This window comes from Aotus nancymaae, unplaced genomic scaffold (assembly GCF_030222135.1).
Source record: "Aotus nancymaae isolate 86718 unplaced genomic scaffold, 86718_ANA_hifiasm-v0.15.2.pri h1tg000076l, whole genome shotgun sequence".
Lineage (NCBI taxonomy): Eukaryota > Metazoa > Chordata > Mammalia > Primates > Aotidae > Aotus > Aotus nancymaae.
Window position 1 is genome coordinate 20,287,529 of NW_026988491.1, and position 24,960 is coordinate 20,312,488.

The 24,960-nt window shown below is 43.2% G+C and overlaps 1 protein-coding gene across 1 annotated transcript in view; it reads left to right on the forward strand.

The window, feature by feature from the left end:
* ATXN10 (ataxin 10) overlaps positions 1–24,960 on the forward strand; it is a 169,308-nt gene that overhangs the window by 71,716 nt on the left and 72,632 nt on the right. The window lies entirely within an intron of this gene.

Below are 24,960 nucleotides of genomic sequence, written 5' to 3' on the forward strand. Positions count from 1 at the left end.
GAGAATGTGAGAGAATGGTAAGAAAGATCTCAGGGCAATTGGACTACATGCTTCAGATCGATCTCATCTTCCTGTATTTTTCTGGAGTTTTACTTTGGGTGACATTTGATTTGCCTAGTTAAATATGAATTAAATTTGTACCAGATTATACTTTTTTAAGATGATGGCACAACGTCTTGCATTTTACGTGTGTTTTTGCAGTATGACTTTGCCACTCCCCTGTCAAGGGGTGGCATCTATTTGTCCATCCCCTTGAATCTGTGGCTACTGTGAGCAATCAAATACGTGATCCTATACAATTTCTAGCATATCCCTTAACTGGTCTAGCTGATTCTATTTCTGGCTTCTTAGAAGCCGGTCACCACGTGAGGAGTATAGATTCCCTGAGATGACCTTGCTGTGAGTTGCTGAATACACGTGGGAAAGGCTGGAAGATAAGATACAATGAGGAGAGAGGAAAAGTCTAGTCAAGGAACATCAAGGCACGAGGCGTGTGTGAGAAACCATGTTGGGAGTAGATCCAGCCTCAGTTTCTTACTTGCCCAGCTGATGCCACATAGATCAGGGCCCCCCCTACTGGTCAAAACCCTTTCTGAATGACCTATAGTATTGTGAGAAAAAGTGAAAAATAGGAAAAAAAAAAAAAAAAAGGTGATGTAGGTCCTGTTTCTGTTAGTAGCCCAGTCAGTTACTGTTGGTCTGATTCTTCTGCAAATAGCAATTATAAACTTTGGACAAACAACAGTCATGTGAAGACACTCGAATTTGACACAAATGGGCATATTCTGGACTGCAGTTGACACCGGAAGAAGGGAATGACACAGGGAATGTGTCATTCAGGGCAGTGAATGTATGTGAGTGTATGGCATCAGGGCAGTGAAAAGTCAGTTACAAAATCTTCAGTCTTTCTTTCTAGCTTGAAGAATCAAAGGACAGTTTGAGGGCAACCATATCATTGGAAAGTGAGGGGGGAATTGTGGAAAGTAGAAAACAAACCCAAACTCTATGTATCAACTACCTAAATTTCTGCTAATGTCCGAGTCACACGTGTGGGGCAGGCTCCAAGCAACTAAACTAAGGATGAAATAATCATATTAAGATTTAGAGCACCTACCCTAGAGTTTATAGTACAAGTCCAACTTATACTGTAGATCATTGATAACTGCCTTCTAAAAGAAAAATATCAACACCCTTTTTTTTTGAGATGGAGTCTTGCTCTGTTGTCCAGGCTGGAGTGCAGTGGCATGATCTTGACTCACTGTAACCTCCGCCTCTTGAGTTCAAGCGATTCTCCTGCCTTAGCCTTCTGGGTAGCTGGGATTGGTGTGTGCCACCACACCTGGCTAATTTTTTGTATTTTTAGTAGAGATGGGATTTCACCATGTTAGCCAGGATGGTCTCAAACTCTTGACCTCAGGTGATCCACCTTCCTTGGCCTCCCAAAGTACTGGGATTATAGGAGTGAGCCACTACGCCTGGCCTAAATATGAACACTCTTTAGAGGAACATAATAGGATCCAGAATTGCTACAACATAATGTATTGTGCAATGTCCAGGATATAGTTTAAAATTACTTAGGCCGGGCGCGGTGGCTCAAGCCTGTAATCCCAGCACTTTGGGAGGCCGAGGCGGGTGGATCACGAGGTCAAGAGATCGAGACCATCCTGGTCAACATGGTGAAACCCCGTCTCTACTAATACAAAAAATTAGCTGGGCACGGTGGCGCGTGCCTGTAATCCCAGCTACTCAGGAGGCTGAGGCAGGAGAATTGCCTGAACCCAGGAGGCGGAGATTGCGGTGAGCCGAGATCGCGCCATTGCGCTCCAGCCTGGGTATCAAGAGCGAAACTCCGTCTCAAAAAAAAAAAAAAAAAAAATTACTTGATGTACAGGAAAATGTGATCTGTTCTCAGTTAAAAAGATAATCAGTGGAGACTGTGAGTGAGAAGACACAGATACTGGGTTTAGCAGACAAGGATTTTAAAGCAGCAAATGTAACCATGCCCAAGGATGACAAGGAAATATGCTTCATAGAAATGAAAAGATAGGATATCTCAGCAGAGAAAGAGAAACTTCAGAGAACCAAATGGAAATTCTAGAACTGAAAAATAGAGTATCTAAAAATTTTAAAAATTACCAAATGTGCTTAACCTCAAGAAAGATCACAGAAGAAAGAGCCAGTACACTTTAAGATGTATCAGTAGAAATCATCTAGTCTGAAAAACAGAGTAGAGGAGAAAAATTGAAATAAAATGTCCATTTTAAGATGCTAAATTTTGGGGTAATTTGTTATGTAGCCATTGATAACTGGAATAATTCCCGTGAGACATGGCACAGAACCAAACTCTAGACACCTTGCACTTTTAGTATATGGCACATCATTTTGTCACTCCTCATCTTCAAGAGTTTGAGACTACTTACTGGACTCATTTTTGCAAAAGAAAGATGATAGAGAATAAACATTTTACCTTTTTAATGCTCAGGACTGCCTTTCTTGAGCCCAAAGAGGTGGTTTTTCTTGTGTTTAACTCTTCTTTTGTTGCTAATTTGGACTGGCCTCTTACAGGAACAAAATGTAGTAACCCTTAAAAGTCTTGTGAAATAACTCACTGTAGTCAGGACCAGATTGCACCATGAGTAAATATGGAGTGTGCCCAAGTGCTGCTGTGTAGAGGTCACCGGGGCGCACAGGAAGTCGGTGGTGTGTCCTGTCACTTGTGTGGTCGCTAATAGCATTGCCGATTTCTCAGCAGACAGTTTAGAGGTTATGAAGGAGTTCATTCTTTGAGTATCAACTCAAATGCCTCTGTTTCTTCCAGTTTCTTACCTGCATCAACAAAAGGCCTGAACCTGAAAGCATTAACTCTGGGATTTTTTTTTCTCCTCCCAAAGACTCTGACACAACACCAAAATCTTACTCTGGATGCGCTGGAGTCTTCTTTATTCTTGTAGTCAAATCCTGAGTCCAGCTGGGTGTTATGAATATTTGCCTTGCTCATCGTTGCCTCAAGGGATGGAGTGCACTAGCACTCAGATGACTTTGGTTGTAGTTTTGGGAAAATGGAATGGATGGTTATGTAGCAGGTCTTTATCAGGGGGCCAGTAATTCTCAGTGTTTGTCTTGATAGGTTGTCCCACTTCTAACCCAGCTAAAGGGAAATTTGGCTCTGTCTCTGCTCCAGGACTAAAGATCTGAGTTGAGGGGGATTTCGTATCATCTAACCTAATTTGGGTTCCTCCTTTGCTTAAAAGACAAAAGGGACTGATGATTTATTGTTTAGTGTTTACTACGTCCCAGCACTGTGCTTAGTGAATTACATATATTATCAACTTTAATCTTTGCATCAGCCTTGCAAAGCAGGTTCTGCTAACCACATTTTAAGGAGAGGCCATCCAGTTAGTGAGGTGCAGAGCCCAGGGTAGAATTGGGATTTGTTTGCCTATTAAGTTCCCAGGGCTGTGCTTACTTCCCTGCACCATGGTGAGAGCTTTTCGAAGGGTTGAAGGAAAGGGTTTAAAGTAGACTTTCTGAAGGAATTCCGGCTGGAGGCTGGTCAGTCTGGGTCTCCTAGGCCAGCTTGGCCCCTTAGACTCCCTCCTGGTTGAAGTCTGGAGCTCTGGGGGTCCTTTCATCTCTGTTTCTGATTTACCCGTTCATCAAATATGAATGTTCCCAGCCTTGGGGATCCTTTGATGGGTAAGTCAGGCAGGTATATCTTCTGTGAAGCTCCCATTTTGGGAGCATCTGGGGACCATGCTTGCCTCTTTGAATCAGAATCCCAGACTACTCATGACACAAATTTTCCTAAAATCTTTGTGCACTGCCTGATTCCTCTGAATTTTGAGCAAGAGTCTTTTAAGCCCAACTGGGTCTGTGTTGTTTGTATAACTTCATCCATTGCAGTGAGTATGGTGCCCACCTGCAGGATGGCCCCCTTAAACTGGTGTGGCCCTTTCCATTTTCCAGAATTGTTTTCATCTGCTTTAGTTTGTTGGAGCCTTATGAGACCTCTGTGGAAAGGGCTGAAAAGGTATTTCCAGCATCATTTTCTAAATGAAGAAACCAAAGCCCAGAGACCAAGTGTGATTTAATTCAGCTAGCACTTGCTGAGTGGAAAATGCTGTGTGCTGCATGCTCTGGAGAAGACAGTCACTTTAGTGGGGGGAATGACACACGTGCACTTGGAGCTGTAGCAAAAGCCCGTGTAGTGAGGCCTGTCAGAGAAGAACAGGTGGGTGATGTGTCCTCTGGGCTGGCTGTGCCAGGAGCATTTCTCTCTAAGAACAGGCTGGACTGCCAGGGGCATGGTATTAATAGGGGTAATCATCTTTCTTTGAGATGTCTGTCTTTGGGCAAGATTTAAGAGAATCAAGGTACCTGGCCTCAGATTGAAAATCTTCACAGAAGTGTACTTTACCCCAAATTCTTATGAGTCTTTAATGCTTAAGTCTGTACATGTGGTAGATGTAGTGTTTCCTGAATTGTAAAGGAATTGCTAGACTTTCCTTTCCCATGTCATGGTAGGGAGGTGTCAAATCCTTATTGACTTCTTTTCTTACCTTGTTTTTTTGTTCTCAACGTGCACAGTAATTCCTTGCTACAACTGCAGTGATTAGTTTACTTCTAAACTTTTGTGGACCTAAATGGAGATTCTGTTTTGGTTTCTATTGTAAGAAGCACAAAGATGCTGATGCTGTAAATACGAAGAAAGCATTCTTCGACTTCTTCTTTGTTAAAATAAGGAATGTATGGTTTACCTTTTTCTTTCCCATTCTTCTTTTCTTCACTATTGTCATAACCTCCTTAAGTGAATCTTCATTAGGAGAAAAAACAAACATGTTTATTTCATAAAGCTAAATGCAGTTTTCAAATCGGACAGACAGATTCTAGTTTATCTACCTTTCCCCCCAAAAGAAATTGTATTGACTAGATTGGGCCATATGTCTGTTCAGCTAGAGGTTATGGTAATGTCGTCGTCGTCCTCCTCCTCCTCCTCGTCCTCCTCCTGCTCGTCCTCCTCCTCCTCCCCCCCTCCTCCCCCCCTCCTCCCCCCTCCTCCCCCCACAGCGGTCACATACTTGATGATCCCATGCCAGATATATGTGCCTATAAAGCTTTTATTACAAGCAAAACTTAAAGTCTGTACTGTATGGAAAATTTCAACATGAAAAGACAAACTTTATTTGGCCCCTTCAGTTCTCAATTTTGAAGGCAAGTTCATTTATGTTCGTAAAATAATCTTGTAATACATTTTTCATTAACTTTGTGTTGCTCATCATGTTGCCTCCAGCATCTGAATTGTACCTGGCACATAGTAGGCATTCAGTAAATTTTTCTAATTTTTCTTGAATGATCACTTACTTTAAGTATTTGTTGAATGTCTACTACATACCTTTTAGGTTCTGAAGATATATAGCAAATAAGACACAGGTCTCCTGTTCGAGGAGTGTAAATTCTACAATTTTCTGACTATATTTACAAAGAATAGTAAAAATAAATTAACTTTTCAAATGAAAATTAATGTTCCTCTAAATTTCTGAGATCTGTAATAATTTTTGAAAGTCTTTATGTTCGAATATATTCTGATTTACTATAATTTGCCATATTTTTATTTGACTTATCCACATCATATATATTTTAGATTGTAACAACATCTGTAATGTATAATATTTGCAGGTAATTTAAAAATATTTTTTAAATCCCAGATTTAGGCTTTGTAGATCTGATTGCAGTTTTTTCATCAATCTTAAATAAAATTTTAAGACTGAATTTACAGTTGTTAAACATTCATAACATGATCAATTTTTAGTGGTTTTTTTTTGGGGGAGGTGGGGTGTGCTACTTTTCAACCTTTTGTATCTAGTCATGGAGAGCCAAGAGCAGGCAAATTATTGACTCCTTTATTATTTCCTCCTGTCTGAAATGTTTTCAAGCAGCATATTTGCCTGTTAAATCATGAAACTGAAAAAAAAAATCTATGGCTACTTCCTATTAATTTTTTTAGATTGTTGCTCTTAATGAGGATTAGTACCTATTTTGTACATCAGTACTGGCTGACTTGTCAGTTACTCAGATAATTGATTGAATGATTGTTCTGCAGAGAAGTAAATAAATGCTGAACATTATAATAGGTGTTAGTGTTTTTCTTTTTGCATTTGTAAATTAGGCCAGGGTGGCATGGCCCTTGGTGCTCATGCAGGGCCAGCTTCTATATTCTCGGCCTATACTAGCATGGTGTGGACTTCCCAACCTTCATACTTACCCTGAATGACCTTAACTTGGCCTTCAGAACTCAAGGTGACAGGTACCCTGTTGACCTGTGCAGAAACACTTTTTCTTCCACACTCCTCACTATACTCTCCTGCCCATTCCTCACCCCCTGCCTTATACTCTACCTATGATCAGTTTCTGTGTATAAATAGGTCATGGGCTGTTAATTCTGATGCTTATTTCAGTATACATGTGCTGTTGTTTTTGGTTTTACTTAATAAGTCTTTAGTGTGAATACACATACATAAGCTGATCACCAGCAAAACTGTGACATATGAAACATTTGATAGGGGTATCACCCAGTTTTACTTTAGCAACCTCCATCCCTTCTTTGTTATACCACCATTACCACCACTTTCGTCCTTGCTCTTCCCTCGATGTTTCGTCTTTCATGAAACCTTTCTGGATGATAATGGCCTAATTCACTCTCCTTCCCAGATACATGTTTTTGCTTCTTTATAGGAAGCTTCAATACCCTCACTGTCTGCCTAGTTGGGGAATTTTAGGTAGGCTATTGAAAGTGTCTGGGGGGCTGGGTGGGGCATTGTTTGATCTCAGAAGTTGGAGACCAGCCAGGCAACATAGTTAGACCCCCATCTCTACAAAACATTTAAAAATTAGCTGACTATGTTGGTGCATGCCTGTAGTCCCAGCTATTTGGGAGACCGAGGTAGGAGGATCGCTTGGGCCCAGGAGGTCCAGGCTGCAGCGCACCGTGATTGTGCCACTGTGTTCTAGCCTTGGTGAGCGTGCGAGACCCTGTTTTTGTTTTTGTTTTTTTTTTAAAGAAACAGAAAATGTCTGAGCTGTGGATTCTCCTGTCACTGACTCTTCTGTCATTGCTTGGCTTGTAACATTGGATCCACATGTGTGCTGTTCATAGAGAAACCTTACAACAGGCAGAGAGCTTATGAGACTTCAGAGTTCAATAAACTCTGAGTTGCCTCTTAGTTGAGCATCTACTAACTGTTTAAATTTGGGCAACTGTCTTAACCTCTCTGAATTTCAGCTTCTTCATGTATAAAAGAAGGGCATTTGTACCTCCTTGTGGGGTTGGGAGGATTAAATGTCATCATGTGTATAGGAAGTATCTCATGTCTGTATTTCTAGTACTTTCGGAAGCCGAGGCAGGAGGATCACTTGAGCCCAGGAGTTTGAGACCAGCCTGGGCAACATAGTAAGACCTCCCATCCCTAAAAAAATAAAAATAAATAGCTGGTATTCACAGCTACTTGGGGGGCCAAGGCAGGAGGATCGTTTGAGTCCAGGAGTTTGAGACCAGTCTGGGCAACATAATTAAGACTCTGTCCCTAAAAAATTAGCCAGTACTCCCAGTTGCTTAGGGGCTGAGGTGGGAGGGTTGCTTGAGCCCAGTAGGTCAAGGCTACAGTGAGCAGTTATCATGTCACTGCACGCTAGCCTGGGCAACACAGCGAGTCTCTGTCTCAAAAAAAAAAAAAAAAAAATATATATATATATATATATATATAATGGATTGCCTTATGTCTCTAACTATAATACGTCCCTGTCCCTCCTCCTTCTCCTTCCCACTAGTCCCTCTGTAATTGAAAAGATATAGTTCATGCCAGTGTCTCCCCATTGTATGTATTTACATAGGAATTTGCAGACAACATTTCTTAGGGATTTGCAGAGTTCAGAGTAATCCTCATATTCTGTATTGTATGTGTATTACTTTTTCTAATAGATGGGCTTTATGGAGGAAGTAAAATGAAAACAAATACGAGAACTTTCTTTAGGATAAGAGTCATTTTTTTTCTTGTCATAAATGCTTTCTGACTTGAATTTCTCTTAATGTTATTATCTAGTAAAGAGCTGAAGTGTTTTCTGCGTGAATTCCAAAATCTGTTCTAGCTCAATTCTGAAAGTATATTAAGGAACTTTTAAATTACAGGCATATGTCTTACCTCAATTGGACTGTGTGTTTTTCCTCTTGTCAGAAGCAAGTTGCACCAAATCTCAGCTTATTGATTTGAAGATTGAACGTACAGGCAAGATCTGGCTTGCTTAGAATTCCGTTTCTTTGTAATGTAATCCCAGTTCAAGAAATATGTCAAAATTCATAAATCAAACTGTCACCATTAGTTTCCTGAACTTACAGTTCCTGTAACAATAAATGAAATTAAAATTCCTATCTAGAGGAAACCTATCATGGTTTAGTTTGTTGCAGCTGTAAATTTTTTTTTTTTAAGACTTAAAGGATGGTCTACCGTTTGACTCCAAATACTCCTTTTCTGTGTCTTGTTATACAATAAATGACTTAGTCTTACGGGAAATGCATAACATTATTTAAAAAGAAGAATGACACTAATTATATAATTGCAACATTACAGGGTACTATTGTGGATTAGCATTACTATTGCAGAGTAACTAGGCTCCAGGCCCTTGACCTGTGCTTCGTCATGGAATTCCTACCACCTTGCATTCCTCCCTAGACTTCAAGAGCCTTGAAGGCAGACACATTACATTTGGCTTACCACCTGCTGGAACACCTGGTACATAGCGTATTGAAATTAGTGGGCGCTGGATGATTTTCCCTGCTTTAGTGATGAGTCAAGCTTAGTGCGGTTACTTGCTTGGAGCAGGCCAAAGTCTGACTCCAGAGCCCATACTTTCCCTGTTATCATCCACCGCTTCCACTGTCACCGCTAAAGGAGATGTTTGAGACTTGTCCTTTGAAATCTATGACCAGATTTGTGTGAATCCTTCAGGGGAGGGCATTGTATTACAGCGTAGTCCACAATTCTTACTGAACTTTTTTCATTACTGTCTGAAGTGTCTAAGTAAATGTGGTTTCTTTTTTCTTTTCCTTTATTTTCTAAGAGGTGCAGGCTGGATTGCAGTGGTGTGATTATATATAGCTCACTCTAGCCTTGAATTCCTGGGCTCAAGCGATTCTCAGACCTCAGCCTCCCACATAACTGGGACTGCAGGCATGTGCCACCGTGTCCAACTACTAAAAATTTTTTTTATTTTGGTAGAAAAACAAGGTCTCACTATGTTGCCCAGGCTGGTCTCAAACACCTAGCCTCAGGCAGTCCTCCTACCTTGGCCTCCCAAAGTACTGGGATTATAGGTTTGAGTCAACTTGCCTGGCCTGAATATGGTTTCTTTAAGTTTCATGTCGAGGGCTACGTTTCAGGGACATGCGTATTTCTGAGAAGCATAGTTTACCCCATACTGTGGACACAGAAAGGGAGACACTGGGGAAGTAATGTGCTGCCTGGGATGACTTCACAGTTTATAAAGTCACAAATCCAGTTTCCTTAACTGCTACTCAGTTTTCTTTACTTACGCCATATGATCAATTTTTAGACAACAGACATCTTTTAATTTAATTTAGTTTGATTTTTGAGTCAGGGTCTTGCTTTTGTCACCCAGGCTGGAGTGCAGTGGCATGATCACAGTTCACTGCAGTCTTGACCTCCTGTGCTCAGGTGATCTTCATGCCTCAGCCACCCAAGTAGCTGGGACTACAGGTGTGTGCCACCATGCCTGGCTAATCCTTTTTTTTTTTTTTTTTGTAGAGGTGGGATTTTGCCATGTTGCCCAGGCTGGTCTTGAACTGCTGAACTCAAGCGGTCTGCCCACCTTGGCCTCCCAAAGTGCTGGGATTACAGGTGTGAGTCACCATGCCCAGCTGACAGCAGTGAAATGGATTTGTGTTTAACAGTAAAAACAATTACTTCACAGTATCCAAGAGAAGAATATCTGAGACTTAGGTGAAGGGAAAACCAGCTATATATACTGAGAGATGTACCTTGTTCCTGTATGGAATATGGTAAAGATACTAGTTATTTTTAAACTAATTTTTATTACTTGGCCAATTAAAATCCCATTGTGAAAAATAAGCCATAATTTTGACTATAAAATGAAAATAATTGAGGAATTATCATATCAACATTAAAATATACTTTAAGGCCAAAATAATCAAAACATTGTACAAAAGTTTATAGATTAGTGGAGTTGAACACAGTTTCGAAACAGACCCAGGAGAAATTATAAAAAGTTACTGTGTGGTAAGGATAATCCAGTAACCCAGGGAGAAAAGGAAAGCTTATGTAAAAGATGAACGAACCGTGCATAACTGGCTAACTCCTGGGGTGAAGCTAGGCTTACCTATAGCAAACATCAGAATAATATTTAATTGATTTTTCAAAATAAGCCAGAGTATTTTGTGGATTAGAAACAATGAAGATTATCGTAGATTGACTACAAACAAATCAGAAACTCTGGCTCTGGAGCCAGCCTACCTACATTTAAACCTGGGTTCTGCTAAATAATAGCGGGTAACCTTTAGTAAGTTATTTAGCCTCCCTGTGACTCAGTTTACTCAACCAAATATGGAATAATGTTAGTAGTTATGGAATAGGGTTGTGAAGAATAAGTTAGATAGTTAATAGGAGACATAATAAGCACCTAGGATCAGATACATTTATAATTATGCTTATTTCAGCATTGTTGATATTAAGAACAGTCTTCTTTTCCCATCAATGGAAAATGTGTTTTTAATAAATTATGGTTAAATGTTATGCAATAAAATCATGTTTTCTAAGAGTATTTAGTGTATTGTTATAGTGCTCATGATGTCATAGTAAATGGGAATTCCAAGCAGGAGACAGCGTGTGTCTGATAAGTCCCTACTTGTGTATATTTTATATCTATGTTATATGTATATTTAAGGTACACAAAGACATATGTGTATGACAAAATGACCCAAAAGAAATATAGTACAATATTAATAGTAAATATCTCTGGCTGAGAAGATTAAAGATTGGTTCTTTTTTTCCTGTATACTTTTTGTGATCTCTACAGTGAACATGAATTATTTTAATAACAACAAGGTGCTGTTAGAAAAGGAAAGGGGTACATGTCTAGAACGCCTGTTTTTCTCTGTGATAAGAGAACATGCTCGTTCATTAGTGATTGTAGTAATTTGTTCTTTGTTCTACTTTCCTTTTTTTTTTTTGAGACGAATCTTACTTTGTTGCAGGCTGGAGTGCAATGGTGCAATCTCAGTTCACGCAACCTCTGCCCCTGAGTTCAAAGGATTCTCTTGTCTCAGCCTCCTGAGTAGCTGGGATTACAGGCCTGTGCCACCATGCCTGGCTCATTTTTGTATTTTTAGTTTCACCTTTTTACCCAGGCTGGTCTCGAACTCCTGACCTCAAGTGATCAGCCCACCTTGGCCTCCCAAAGTGCTGGGATTACAGGTGTGAGCCACCATGGCCGGCCTCTTTGTTCTGCTTTCATAGTATGTACACCTCTTAATCCTTCTTTGGCCAAGATGTGGGGGCTTTAGCAATGACATTTTCAGTTATGCCTTCAGTTGAAAGATTTTTAAAAGTAAAACATTAGCACTGGATCTGGAGAATTTTGCTAACTGAGATAATTAATAGCTGGGCTGGCAGTGGTAGGGTGTGTGTGTTTTTGAGAGAGTGAGAGGAAGGGACAGAGAGAGAGATGGAAATATAAAGATCATTCTTCCACTGTGTTACGTATTTTTTTCCTCCTTTAAAGGAATAGAATTTGAATTTCCTCTCTGTTGTCAGGTGTTCTGACTTGGGTACATCAGCTCTTACTGAGTGCTTGAATGTTCAATATTCTATTACATATCAATCTAATGAAAATCTGACTGTGAAATGTCTTTATCTCCTCAGGCTTCATTTCCTTGGTTAAATGAGAAAAGTGTTGTTATTTCAAATGTTGAAGAGTAGCTCTATCCTTTTCTAAAAATAATAATAATAATAAGAAGAAAATGGAAATGTCTGTCCCACATCTAAAACAGTTTTGATCTTTAGCATATTTAGTTGTTTTTTTTTTTTTCCTGGCAGCAGCTGAAAATTAAGAGGATCAAAGTTACGTTCCTATAACACTTTTTTTCAATCAGCACTTGAAGGCATTGTCTGACTCCCCCCATCCCCACCTTTTAAAAACTGATTGCTTATCTTATTCATCTGGAATTTAATTTCATACCCAACATATTCTAATGAAACAAAAATGATACTTAGTTTCAGGCTGTGGGTTTTAGTTCGAATTCAAACCTACTGCTCTATATTGCAGTTAAAATTGGGAATATTTTTTACTCCAAATAGAAATGAACGTGCTATTTTGGCATAGTGGGAAGAGCTTATAGTTCAATTCAACAAGTATGTGTTTGCCATATGCTATGTACCAGCCAGTATTCTAGACACTGGGAATGCAGAAATGGATTTGGCCCAGTGTTCTCTCGAGGAATTCACAGTGTAAAGAAGGAGACAGATGTAGAAACTATCATTTCAATGTCGTAGAGTAAGTGGTATGCGACAGGATTGAGAGCCCGTAGAGAAGTGCCTAAGTGCTTGGTATAAATGACTCGACTTGCAACTTCAGGAAGAACCTCCTGGATCCAGGCCTTGAAGGATGAATGAGAAAGAGGCAGGTAGAGGAGTGGGTCAGCCTTGCAGGCGGTGGGTTAGCAGGTGTGTGGGACAGTTGCAGGACCCAGTGGCACCTGAGGGCTTGGCCTTGGCCTTGGGCTTGGGGCTGGGGCTGCGCCTGAGCCAGAAAGCCCCCTTGGCTGTGTGACAGGCTCTACACTCACTGCGAGAGCTAAGGGTTTGGCCAGTTTCAGCCTTAGTAGATTCCTTATTGTAGTTCTCATTTCTCAGAATTATTTTCTTTTTTTCAGATCCACTTATTCTTTTATTGTGTTGTCTGTCTTTGTCTTGAGTCATTTAAGACACTTATTTTCTCTTGGAGATTTTTATTTCTAGTTTTTAGGGTACAGTTTTTGTCATTTGTTCTTTCTCATTTCCCTCTTCCCTTAACCCCTCCCCTCCTACTCACCCACAGTTTCTTCTCTCAGTGATTTTTATGTCCTTTAACTTGACCTCATCTTAGGAGAACCTTTTTTCTGTGGAAGTTCCATAGGCCCTGGCTGTGGACTTGTCCTCACAGAGTGATTTGCTTTTGTTTTCATCTCCCGGGGTCCTAGAGGGTCCACCCACCTCTTACCATTTTTTTTTTTTTTTTTTTTTTTTTGACACGGAGTCTTGCTCTGTTGCCCAGGCTGGAGTGCAGAGGTGCTCACTGCAACCTCCATCTCCTGGGTTCAAGTGATTTTTCTGCCTCAGCCTCCCAAGTAGCTGGGATTACAGGTACCTGCCACCACATCTGTCTAATTTTTGTATTTTTAGTAGCGATGGGGTTTCACTAAGTTGGCCAGGCTGGTCTCAAACTCCTGACCTCAGGCGATCCACCCACCTCAGGCGATCCACCTACCTCAGCCTCCCAGAGTGCTGGGATTACAGGTGTGAGCCACCACACTCAGCCCCCGGCTCAGTTTTTATATCAATATAATTTCTTTACTTGGGATTCTGGTACCACACTGACAATGTGAATTTGGATGCAGTACCTGCCTGTGGTAATGGTCTTGCCTGGTCTCCCACTGAGATGTCTGAGCAACCCAAAACCTTATTAACTGTTACACAGAGAGTTTTAAAAAGTGGCAGCCTGTGATGGGGTCCCATCCTAGCCTGGAGGTTTTCATTCCTCGTCTCTGCTCTTTGTCAGCCAAAAGCCATGTACTTGTTTGCAGTCCCTAAAACTCTACCTCTAGGGACCTTGTCCTGGTTGGATATGGATGCCTCCACTCTTGTCTGCCTCTCTGGCTTTTGTTTCTGGCCTCTGAGAATGATTCACACTGCCCAGTGGCAGGACCCAACCCGGGTTCCTGAGCCTTACGGCATTAAATGCAAAAGTGAGTCCTGTCAGCTAAGCAAGAGCTGCTGAGAGACAACCCACGCAGGTGGGCTCCAGCCGCTTGGCATGCTTACTTTCATGGTGCATGGGAAATTTTGATTTAGGGGAAAAAACAGTTTAAATTCTATTATCTTCTTGCTTTCTAACCAGGCAACCCCTCACATGTTGACTTAACTTGTGAGTCTCCTTTTCTTCATCTGTAAAGTGGAGATAATTTTACTTGCCTCATGCATTTGTTGTGAGGATTAAATTACTATTGATGACAGCAGTCACAGTGACCTTCCATGAATGCCTCCTGCATGGGCTTGAGTGGATGTTTCAGAGGTGTTTTATCTCACCCTCTCCAGAGCCTGTGCTTACTGTGTCACTCTCCTCTCTAAGTTAAATGTGCAGGAAAGGCCCCCTCCAAGCCACTCAGTGGTGGGAGTGCTCTCTCAATAGTACTGCAAGCCTGTAATCCCAGCACTTTGGGAGGCTGAGGTCAACGGATCGATCATCTGAGGTCAGGAGTTCGAGACCAGTCTGGCCAACATGATAAAACCCCGTCTCTACTAAAAATACAAAAAAATTAGCCGGGTGTGGTAGTGCATGCCTGTAGTCTTAGCTGCTACTTGGGAGGCTGAGGCAGGAGAATCATTTAAACTCTGGAGGCAAAGGTTGCAGTGAGCCAAGATCACGCCCCTGCACTCCAGCCTGGGCAACAGAGTGAGACTGTGTCTCAAAAAAAAAAAAAGAGTCCTGGGCCCTTCTTACAACAGGCTGTTGTGCAGGCAGCCCCCATCATGAAGGGGTGCTAAGAGTGTAAGAAGCATAGGGTCCATGCCATTTCCTTCTCTGCCTTTGAGCTGTGAGATCACCCCTCAACACACAGGACCGACTGGCTCTCTCTCACAAGCCAGCATTCTGGTGCTCAGGAAAGCCAGGTGGCAGGGCCCGGGGAAGGAGTACCACCTATGGTCCTGTGCTGGTCATGTGTAGGCCTCAAAGCAGATCTCTTCCCACCCTCCAAACCTTCCAGTGCCTGCACAGTGCTTGTAAATCCTGCAGCAAGCGGCCCATTCACATAGGCAGAGGTGTGGCCTGATTTCTCTGTACTCTCTAGCCTCCTGATGTTTTCATTGAGCTAGGAATTCCACTCTTAACTTTTCATTTCCTTTAGTTCAGATCTATGTCAAAATGCAAACACACCTTAGAGGAGAAATGTTTGAAGCCCTCATCTTTCCTTTACATATTTGTGTGGATGTAGTTCTCACTTTTCCTGAGAGCAAACTCTGAGTCTACTCAGAGTCTACTCAGAGACCAAGGAGGAGCAAAAAGAGGTAAGGTTCTCTGGCCACCCTGCCTTCTCACTGCCTCCTAGGCTCTGCTCCCCTCTCCTTCCCACCTCCTAGCCGTGCTCAGTTCTGGGGTCGGTTACTGTCATCAGTATCTTCTTTGTGTTCGTCATGCTACTAATAGTAATAGTGTGTGTACGTTTGGAAGTACCCATGTGTCTTTTGCGGGAAAGGTAATATTAACTTGGTTGCTTATGTAGATAGGAAAAATAAAATTTTGAACCTTATTCAAGACCCTGAAAGGTAAACTGCTTCCAAAATGAATAATAGTGACCACAGCCACAGTAATGCAGGCGAGCATTGAATAGTGCTCACTGTGTGTCAGGCACTCTTCTCAGCCCTTGAATATATCAGTGCATTCATCCTCACGCTGCTTTCTAGATGGGAAGATATTATCCCCATTCTAGACATTTGTGAACCGGGGCACATCAGGGTTCGGTAGCTAATCAAAGGGTGCAACCACAGAAGAACCCAGGTGGCCTGGCCCGGACCCATGCCCTACACCACTACACAGCTTCCCACTTACCTTCTCCTTCCTCCATGTTTGACATGCACTCCGCCTTGGCCAAGTCTCTCAGAGAGGTGACCTCTGGGGGATGTCATTAGCCAGAGTTTTCCATGTTAGTGTTAAATTAAGTTTGAAATAGAATTCTCTTTGTTTACCTAGACTATTTTTTTTTTAAGAGACAAGGTTGTGCTTTGCCACCCAGGCTGGAGGGCAGTGGTGTGAACAGGCTCTCTGCAGCCTTAAACCCCTGGGCTCAAGGGATCCTCCTACCTCAGTCTCCTGAGTAGCTAGAATAGTAGGTGCCCACCATCATGCCTGGCTAATGTTTAAATTTTTTTATAGAGATGAGGTCTTGCTGTGTTGCCCAGGCTAATCCCGAGCTCCTGGGCTCAAGTGATCTTCCTGCCTCACCTCCCAAAGCAGTGGAATTATAGGCATGAGCCGCTGCACCCAGCCCCAGACTGTTTTTAAGTACTTGATATTCTGTGTACAGCCTTGAAAGACTGACATTTCCAAAAAGATGAATTTATTACAGGAAATTTTTGTACCAAATTTAAGAAAGAGAATATGTATGCTTTAATTGTTTGAGGGAAATGAACTATTCCTTGAAAAGAAAATAGCTAAATTAACTCTGTTGAACTTTTCCCAGTCCAGCTGAAGCTGTCCCTCAGAGTTTTACCGTGGGGTGCGGATGGAGGGTTGTGATTGTCCTTTTCAGGTTGAACTTTTTGTATTATTTGTATTAATTGTACATCTTATGTTACAAATCCTTCACTTAGCTTGTATTACTCTCAGACATTTGAATAACTGGTTTAATGTGAGACTACTTTCTGGGAATGATTCATTGGTATTTACTTGACATGTTTGAGAGACAGTGTTGAATATATCCGCTGGAAAAATCCAAGAGGAAACTTTAAATGAAATTATTTCCATGACAGAGTTGGGGGCAAGAGAGGGAGTTGGAGTTGAGTTCTCATCGTGTGAACCCCACTCGATCGGCAGGTGGAAACTGAGGAAGAGGGAAGGAGCAGAGAAGAACCAGACGAGAGACACGGCTCCAGATGCTTTCCGAAGTGGCTGTGCCCTCCTTTTTGTGGAGGAATGGCTTTGGTCTGCACCTGCAGCTCTGGACGGACTGCCTGGGGCTGGGGCTGTGGAGGGGGAGGGCTGGGGAGTCTGATGGGAGGCGGGTGGCAGGGGTGTTGACAGGAAAAATCCGACTGGTGGCCTCAGGGAGCTGAGAGAGGAGAGGGCGTGTCCTTTGCCTGTTGGAATTCCAACCCTGGTGACTTTCAGCTACACCCTCCTCCCTCCCCCAACCCCACACAAAACAAAAATTCCCTAAAGCAATCCCAGCTGATTCTAACAGTGTGGCCCAGCAGTGCCTGCTGGCTGGGAGCAGGGGCAGAAAATGCCTGAGGCTCCGAGGTGGGAGCCCAGCCTGGAATTTAGGATTCTGCTGCTCCCCCTTTCAGGCCCCTGGAGAATGTTCCAAAGGGAGGCGTGGAGGTTTCATTCAGTACTTTGGAGGGAGAAAGAAATGGGTTCTTTCTGTATTCTCTTTAAGATAGATTTGTTCTTAATCTTGAAAAATCATTTCTAGCCATTTTAGAAAAAAAACATTAGTACAGTACTAGTAAATATGGATAGGATAAAAGTTTTTTACATACACATAGGATTCAATAAATTTTTCATATGCTGACCTTGTAAGTCAAATTATTTTGAAATTATATTTATTTAAAAATGTGATTAGAGTTATATTAATTGATATTTGATCCTCTTTTAAGAGTTTTTCTCTGTTAGTACTTTTCATACATGATTCAACTTGGACCTTTTAGAGAAATAAACTCTGGTACACTTTCTCCAAACAGTCATATTTGTTTAGCCTATATTTATAAAATTGGCATTTTATTGGACCTCTGCTGTGGATACTATTTTTTTTTTTTTGAAATTTTTAAAAGAAGAAAAAAAAGTTCAGCCTTTGTGATGATACACACAAATTCAGACTAAATTTGCTGCTTCCAAAATGTATGGCAGAGACGGACATAGCTATTTGTTACCAGAACAGTGGGCCCAGGAGGCCCTGCACAGTGGGCAGGGGACACCTGGTGCTGCCTCCACAGCCTGCCCCAGTCAGCCCCTGTTGTCCTGAGCTTCCTGGATTCCCGCCTGACCTTCAGCTTGGAGATGTCCATACTGCTCGCCTCCCTTGGCTGTGGAGCAGGGCTACAGTCTCTCCGTGGGGTTGTTGCGAGTTAGCTGAGCCACCGTGTGGGAAGCACAGGTGCTCGACAGACCACCGCTGCCTCCATGGAGCACCACCAGCATTACCGCAGGCTTTCTAGCCACTTAGAATCTGTGTGAAGACTCAGAAAAACTCACTTTGACTTTTAGGAAATTACATATTCATGGCTTGAGCTATACCTACTGGGTTTGTGCTTGGAACAAGATACATAATTATTTTTGGTTCAAAAGATTAGATTCAAATTATTGATCATCAGAGACTAAAGTTTCCTAAGGCATATCACATGGAATTCAAGGTGGCTTTGATGTGTTCCTGTGCTAATCCACAACCTTGGAATTTCCTGGTTAGTGCAGTGTTTCATGCTCTGACAGCTATCTTTAAGATGTTGTTTTTGGGTTGCCACGTGTTCACTGAAACACACTGGCCATGTGTTTGTACACACACGTGTGCATACACACAGTGACTGTGGAGTGCCAGGAGCTGTGACTGAACTGGACTTGATAGAGCAGTATGAACATTTTTGTCTTCAGGGCAAGCTCTTGATGCATAGCTCCGTGTGATGTCTCCTTGATAACAGCCTGAAGCATCAGTAATCTTTATAGCAAGAATACTAGTGCTCTGTTCTGCATACCAAGCTTGCCATTTATTCTGCCCGGTAAATATATGGCTTTTATGGAGTCATAAATCATGACAGTAGGAGTCATACCAATCTAAAAAAGAGAAGATTTAAATCTTTAGAGTCAACAATAGCTAAGGTAACGTAGACATTATTCTTACTTAGAATTACCATTCTTACTTAAAGGTAGTATATCATATCTTTAAAGATAACTTTAGAGACACACTGCCGGAGAAACAAATATTGATTAAGAGCACACTGTGTGCCAAGCATTATGCGAGGTGCTGGAGAGAAGAGAGGGAAAGAAAAGCTCCTCACCCTCAAGCAACTTGAAGCTTAGAGGATGATGCTAAATAGTAAAAGATCCTAGAGGCTGGGCATGGTGGCTCACGCCTGTAATCCCAACAGTTTGAGAGGCCGAGGCCGCTGGATCACCTGAGGTCAGGAGTTCGAGACCAGCCTGGCCAACATGGCGAAACCCTGCCTCTACTCAAAATACAAAAATTGGCTGGGCACAGTGGCTCACACCACCAGCACTTTGGGAGGCTGAGGCGGGCGGATCACCTGAGATCGGGAGTTTGAGACCAGCCTGACCAGCCTGACCAACATGGAGAAACCCTGTAGCTACTAAAAAAAAAAAAAAAAAAATCAAAAATCAGCCAGGCGTGATAGTGCATGCCTGTAGTCCCAGCTATTCAGAAGGCTGAGGCAGGAAAATCCCTTGAACCCGGAGGCAGAGGTTGCAGTGAGCCAATATTGTGCCATTGCACTCCAGCCTCAGCAACAAGAGCAAAACTGCGTCTCAAAACATAAAAGGAAAAAAACACAAAAATTAACCAGGCATGGTGGCACATGCTTTTAATCCCAGCTACTTGGGATGCTGAGGTAGGAGAATTGCTTGAACTCGGGAGGTGGAGGTTGTGGTGAGCCAAGATTGCGCCACTGCGCTCCAGCCTGGATGACAGAGCAAGACTCTGTTCTCAAAAAACACAAAAGATTCTAGAACGGTCTGACCAGGCTGAGGGTTCCGTATTCTTTTCGTGCTGTGAAGCAGGAAGAAAGGCCTCCTGAGTCAGCTGAGGCTGCACGAGCAAGAACAGGGTTTCGTAATGTCCTCCAGAGGCTGGTGTGCAGAGCTGCGTCAGCTCCTCCCTCCTGTCCACCCTGCCCTTCATAAGGCTCTAGTTTTGCAGGTGATGGGTGGGTTGGAGGGGGGCACACCTCAGCTGCTGGCATGAGCTAAGGAACCATTTTACAGTCAGCACTGTCCACTGCTTGCTTCTCTCTCTCTAATTTACATACAGTTAAACAGATTTTTAATGCATGTCTGATAAGTTTTGACAGATGTCTGTACCTGTGTAACTATCACTCCAGTCAAGGTACAGAGAGCACCTCTGTCCCCTCAAAGTTTTTGCCATGCTGGCTGTTATGTGCCAGTGTGCCAGGACAGCATGGGGCAGAGGAATGATGGCCCTAAGAAAGGAAGGAGGAACAGGGCGAATATTGAGTTACATTCTTTCCCCACGTGGAGATAGATGTGTGCTAGTTCCATATTGTGGAGCATCCTCCTTTCTTTGCTTAGACTTCCCTGGGAGCAGTAGCCCATGTGCTGGTGGCCTAGCTCACATTGTGGTGTGGTTCTGGTCCGGTAAAGCCATAAGTCTTTCCCACCTACAGATAGCATTCCCTATCTTCACTGTGTGCTCTTAGTCAGGTTTTCTGTGGGCCAGATATATCTGTGAGTGTGCCCTCATTAATATGGGACTCTGTGTTTGTTCAGCACATGTGGGGTTTATTCACGCACCAGTAATTATTATTCAACATTGTTTCCTTTAGTGCAACAAGCGCTTACTGAGTGCCATGCGCCACTTTTCTGTGAACCTCTGCAACACCTGAGTCAGATGTAGTTCTTATTCTTAAGTAGCTCATGATCTACTGTGGGAGACAGATGGCTAGATTATATGGTGTAGTCATATCCCATTATTTCTGATACCCCAAATCTTGATCAAAAGCCTTGACAGAAGCTAAGAAGGCTTCTGATCAAGATTTGCGGTATCAAGAATAACAACGACAACAATAATAGTTACTTATTGAGTGCGTCCTGTGTCCTAGGCACAGTTCTGAGTATTCATCTCTTACCTCATTTAATGATGACACCTCTCCCACGTTGCAGATGAGGAGACTGAGGGCCAGAATGATTAAGTATGTACCTGAGACCACACAGCTGTTAAGTGGCATGAGAAAGAAAGAAACTTTCATTTTAAGCCACTTAGATTTTTGTGGATTGTTTGTTACTGTAGCACGAACTAGCCCATCCTAACTGATAAGAGCACCAGCATGCAGGCTGGATCCCTGAGCCAGTTAAAAGGTTGCTACAGCAGTGGAGGCCTGGTTGGAGTGTGGTGATAAGCCAGGAAATAAAGGGACATATTTGAGAGACAACAATTTATAAAGAGTAATGAAAGAGGAAGCTTTCTTTCTGGTAGCCTATTCTGTTTCATTATGGTTATCATTTTGGTAAAGAAGTTGAATTTTCATTGTTGCCTTATGTTTTCAAGGGTGACCTCAGTATTTTAATGTTTTTATGTTGGTGATTTTGAGCAGAGACTATATTACCATAAACCACTACAAGCCTAGCATGTAAGCTCCATGTCTGCTTGCTCCTCATGCTCTCTAAGGCCCCTGGCGTAGTTCTGGGCCCACAGTGAGTGCTCTGGAAACTTTTAGGGATGAATAAATGAATATTCTTAAATCTGTTCATTGTTGGCACAGTTAAACTTTTCTAAGCGCTTATGTAATACTGTGTTTACTTAATTTTCATTTCTCACCAACCTTTATGGGAGACTAGGTGATAACTGGTTAAATTGTAATACAGAATCATAGGTATAACCTTGAAAAGGTAAAAATTAAATGTAATGAAGCATTATAAGCCAGTGACTGGAACATTTTATGCAAGCCTTTGCTCTTTATTTATTTATTTTTAATCATACACCTCTTCCCACTTTTTGCCTAGTCCTCGTTAGTAGTTACATTAAGATCTGTTTTAAGTTCCACCTCAGGGAATATCGAAAGTTGGTTGCTTGTCTAAATGGCCTTTAATTAAAATTTTTAAAAATTAGACCATTGTGTTAGATTTTTACAAATGTTGGCTAAAACAGAAGAAGTTGATTTAAGTGCAGTTAGGCTGAAGCTATACTTAAGTAGATTAAAGTAGAATCTGGCTTTTAAAAAAAACTACATCTGTGTGGGATGAAGTAGGTGTGGTCTTACCTGAAGCAGGTGAATGGACCAGATATACCTTTAAGAGCCTTCTGACTCCCAGGTTTTCCGATCTTTAAAAACTTCCTATTTCGTCATATGTTTTTACTTCACTTTATGGTTTTAAGTGAGCTGAACAACAAAAGTTAATCATAAAAGACAGTATTTTACTTGTAACAATAAAAAAAAGCTTGACGTTACAGGTGAAAAGGAAGTCAGTCACATCTGCCCCCGTGTGTTTCTGAGATCGTGTTTGTATTTATTCGCCTTTGTCCGTTTCCCCTGACCAGCCTGTGTTTCTTTCTGGAGGCGCAGCTACTCAGCTTATTTTCTCTGTCTCTGCATTGCCTGACAGAGGGCCCCACCCAGGGTAGGCACTCCCGCTTCATGACTACATCCCGTTTCTTCTTCATCTTTGTGATGACAGGTAGCAGATAAAGCAGGTTGTTTCAGCAGAAGCAGACTGTAGCAGTAGGATCGTTCCCGGTGTATGTTCTCGCTCATTGTTGATGGGCTCCACCCTAGCTGAACCTGCGTCCGCACACCTAGGAGGCTCCCAGACACGCTCCTGTCTGGCCAAGGCGCTTCCTTCTCGCTCCCCAGTTGGCTGAAGAGAACCTGGGTTAGAGTGTATATGTTAAGGCCACAGGGAGAGCACAGACTCCTAGAGCGAGAACCAAGGGGCTTCCAGGCCTCAGGGACTGTCCCATGGTTCCTCATAGGCCACCTCGCTCTTACTCCTGTCTCTCCAGTTGGTCTTGTTTTGCTGATGGCCTCTCATGGCCCCAGCCGTCTCTCTACATCCTCCCCTCTCTGCTCTGGAGCCCCCACTGACAGATGCCTTCCCCCTGTGTTCTGGCTCCAAATTCCAAGTGAGAGTAATTGCGTGGCCTCCCTCCATCCTTGTTGTAGTCCCTCACAGCCCAGACTGTGGACTGCAGAGGCATCACCCAGGAGCTTGTCTGAGATGCAGATCTCAGGCTCCACCAGAGACACCCTGAATCAGAGCGTCCTCAGGGGACTGGAATGTACAGAAAGCATTTAAGAAGTGCTTTGTAAAGCTGTGCCCTCTCCTGCACAAAGAACTGTGTAGTCCCTTTTCCTGGAGTAGGAGGCTGTGGCTACAGCATTTTCATCTGGAAGTAGGCCTAGGAAATGATGTTTCTGTGGCCATCCTGCCCGCTCTCCTGTACTCTGGTTAGACTCTCAGCTGGGGAGGGTTGCTGGACAGTGTTCTGGGGGCAGGAAGGTGGTGCAAGAATCTGGAGAGCTAGAGAGAGTGCGGTGGTGAGGTGGGCCTGGCACTTTCAGGGCAAAGAAGGAGGGAACGTGGGAACTGGCTGGAGAGACTTGCAGGGCTCCTCAGAAATGAGGCTGAGTGGGAGTGAAGGTTCCGTCAAGGTTACAGAAGGCCTTTGAGTTCTAGCTGAGGCCTTTGGACTTGCCCCCTTGGCCGCTTTGCCCGGAGGCAGACAGCTCCTTTGCCTGAGCCTCTGTGCCTGCGCTCCTCCCCCAGCCCCTGGTCTCCAGAGTGTGTGGCTGCTGTGCCCTCAGGTGTCTGCTCATCTCATCAGAGGCCTTTCCTGCCCTCTACCCATTAAAGTTGGCTCCGCCACATCCCCCACCTCTCTCTCCCTGCTCCTTGGGCCCTTCCTTTGCCCCAGGTTGGGCTCTTGCCTTTTTCTCTGTTCCTTCACTGCCACTGCTCAGACCGTCTTCACATGCACGCATTTACAGGCACATTTGTGGTTGATTTTGTCTGCTCTGCTCTTTGCAACCCTAGAATGTAAGTTCAAGGAGGACAGTCAAGGACCATTTGTTTCTTCACCATACAGGTGCTGGGAACAGCATAGCATGGTGGTGGAGTAGGCTCACCGAGAGAGTGGGTGAGCATGGGCTGTCTTGAGGTGCTGGCTGTGTTAGGGTCTTACCCCTACCTCCCTCCACCAAAGAATAAATTCTTTGGGCTTTCAGTTTGCTTTGCTCCATTGCACCAAAGCATGCAAGGGTTTGATACCAAAAAAGAGAAAACCCTATCTTAGCTTCAATTTACCCACAAAGGATGACTGGGGTAAAAAAGTCAACGTAACTACCACTGGTAAAGGCGGTTTTATCAAGGTTATGGAAGGCCTTTGAGTTCAAGCTGAGGCCTTTGGACTTGCCCCCTCGCCTGCTTTGCCGGGAGGCAGACGGCTCCTTTGCCTGAGCCTCTGTGCCTGCACTCCCTCCCACCGCTCCGCAGCCCCAGGTCCCCCAGAGTGTGTCTGCTGCGTCCTCGGGTGTCAGCTCATCTCATCAGAGGCCTTGCTTCTTTTCTCAGGCTGCTATGTGTTACTGGAGAAAATTATAATACCCGACTCATGAGTTCCATTCCAGAATTCAGCTAGCCAGTTTCTCCCCAGCCTCTCTGGCAGCCTCTCTACTTCTCCCTGATCCTGCAGTGCATGCTTGAAATCCTTCCCACGGTGCACACTCACCTTCAGTGCTGCAGCATCGGACACTGACTTTAGACACTTGCTAAGTCCAGATTCTCTGCAGGAATCATCTTCTTCTCCCATTGCAGGGGAGTTCCCTCTCTGCAGGGCTAGACCCACACCCCACCCAACTCAGACAAGCCTTCTTGCCCGAGGCCTAGACTCCTCAGACTCCCTCCTGTCACACTGCCTTCCTGCTCAGCACGTGATGAGGGCACCTGGTCAGGTTCCGTGGAAGGGTTTCCTTAGCAAGGCTTCTGTTCTATAAAGTGTTTACAACTCCCCTCCCTTCCCCATGAGTTTGAGTCTCATCTCTCAGAAGACATCTCCCTTGTGTCTGGCTAATCCCGGTTTGTTTGGCCTTGTCCTTTCAGACTGCAAAATCCAACTCCTTCTTCACGAGCATTTGTCTTTTCCCAGTGGTAGTTACATTGACTTTTTTATCCCAGTCATCCTTTGTGGGTAGATTGGAGCTAAGATAGGGTTTTCTCTTT